This window comes from Condylura cristata, unplaced genomic scaffold (genome assembly GCF_000260355.1).
Source record: "Condylura cristata isolate star-nosed mole 26May11 unplaced genomic scaffold, ConCri1.0 scaffold00051, whole genome shotgun sequence".
Taxonomy (NCBI): Eukaryota; Metazoa; Chordata; class Mammalia; order Eulipotyphla; family Talpidae; genus Condylura; species Condylura cristata.
Genome location: NW_004567152.1, coordinates 123,360 through 125,549, shown reverse-complemented (window position 1 = coordinate 125,549; position 2,190 = coordinate 123,360).

Genomic DNA, 2,190 nt, shown 5'->3' with positions numbered 1-2,190 from the left:
CAGGCGGGAATTGAACTCATGCGGAAGTGGCCTTAGGTTCTCAGTGTTGTGCTTTAACCCGCTGCACCACCAGGGAGGGCCAAAACCACATCTTTTTAAAAGATAAATACATCAAGTGAAGCTGCTGGACTACAGGGCTGGGGCCCAGGGCACAAGCGTGTCCAGGGTTCTGGTGGGATTTGTGTCTAAGGGCACTCTGGGGCCCCCCACAGGGATTGGGGGTTACTCAGGAGGGCAGAGGGTAAACTTAAGAGGCCCAGAGTGCTCTAACAACTCAGGAGAACTGGAGCACTTAGGGGTCTGGAAGAACTTGAGGGTCTCAGGAAGGGAAGGAAGGTAGATGAGGTTCTCAGGAGGACTGGGGCAGTTCCAGAGATCCCCAAGTCACTTTGGAGTCCAGTGGGGATCTAGAAGAACTCTGGAGGCCTGGCTGGGCTTCTAGGTCTCAGGGGAACAGGTGGGGGCCTCAGGGACCCAGAGGAGTGGGCAGTTCTGGCTGCACAGGGCTCTTTGTGGAGGAAGTGGGTGGAAGGGGAAGGGATAGCCCTACTACTGGGTGAAAATTCCTGGAGCCTTGTAGTCCATTCATGAACTTAATGTGTGCAAACTAAGCAAAAAACAATAAAACATGCATGCTAAAACCTATCCACTATGCACCTGAGAAATTAGAGTTAAATGCCAGGTGCCCTGAGATGGTCCTGCCTATCCAGTTGGTGGCTGTACGAGGCCTCAGCTCTGCAAGCCAAATAGGGCAGACCACAGGAGGTGAGGCACCAGTAGGAACCACTCCTGTCACTATCCTAGGCAACAGGCCAACTTCCACGTTCTGGTGACTTGAATCCACTCACATCCAGTGAGTAGCCTGTGCAGCTGCCCCCATGGGCATCCTCATGGACCTCACTCCTTAGGATGTACTGTGGGACTGAGGCCCAGAGCCAGAGATGACCAAGCAAGGAATAGAGTCTAACATTCTGCAGAATCGGGGACTCTTGTGTCCCTGGAGTGACCCTTTGCAGAACCTTCAGGGGTGCCCTTTCCTCTCATACCCCTGGGCCTGGTAGTCCAGAGTGTGCTTCTGCATGTGTGAAAATGTGTGATCCTGGAGAGTGCACAGAATCTGAGCAGACATGAAGGTTCCCATTATCCCCAGCTCCCTTATAAGGTACAGACAAGGAGGCAGTTCCTCAGGAAGCTGCTCTAGCTCCTCCTTCTTCTTGCATAATATCCCTTCCTGGAGCCCCAGCTGAGCCAACTACAGGTACCTAGCTGTCCTTCTGCAGCCTAAGGACCTCCTGGGGGTCCTCCCAGCCTGCAAGTGGGGATTTCAGTCCCTCCCTCTGCCCCACCTGCTCTCATGCCAATTTTCCTAAACCTTAGTGTCCTATTACTCTGGCATCCCTTACATGAAAAGATGAAAGACAGTGGCTAAATAGCTGGGACATAGGGCTGCCATAACACTTGGGCTGGGTCAGGGGCTCACTGGCTACTCCAACGTCAGGCCTATCCAGTGGAGTCTGTCCATGAGCCCTGTAGGCCATGGTGCTGGGCAGGCACTTCCAGTCTTTGGTTCTTGTGGGAGGTGGCAACTGCCAGCTCCTGTTGCAGATAGCTGCATTGTTGCAGCTCTGTCTTGATGAAGAGAATGAATTTTGGGTTTTGGCCAAGCTGGAAGCTCCGACAATGTGCCACACATGATGGGTTGTAGCAACAGGTAATGGGTGCATAGCCTCAGCCCCTATTTCCTGCCCCTCAGCCTTTCCTTCTCCTATCAGTTCTCACAGACCTGCATAAGAATCCTGTCTCATGTCTGGCCAGCCAGTCAACCATCCCCAGGGCCAGGGTCAGATGAAGCCTTGCAAACCCATTCCTATGTGGGCATTTATTTGCCTCCAAGTACAGGAAATGGCCATGCAGTCCTGTCACCAAAACAGAGCTTCTGCCTGTGTGACCACTGTGGAAGGGGCCAGCCTGGGTGCCACAAGGGATGTGGCTCTCTGCCACTGGCATCATTGTTTCAATGCCAGGCCTGCACTCTGGGAGCCATGTGCCTGGGGAATGCCTTGACCAGCAGCTTGGCCAGTGTGTGGATGAAAGTACAGATGTGGAGCCTACCAGTACCCATCCCACATTTTGCTGGACCAGAGTCATATTTGGGATATATGGATCCTTCCAGGTGTCTTTACCCTGGGT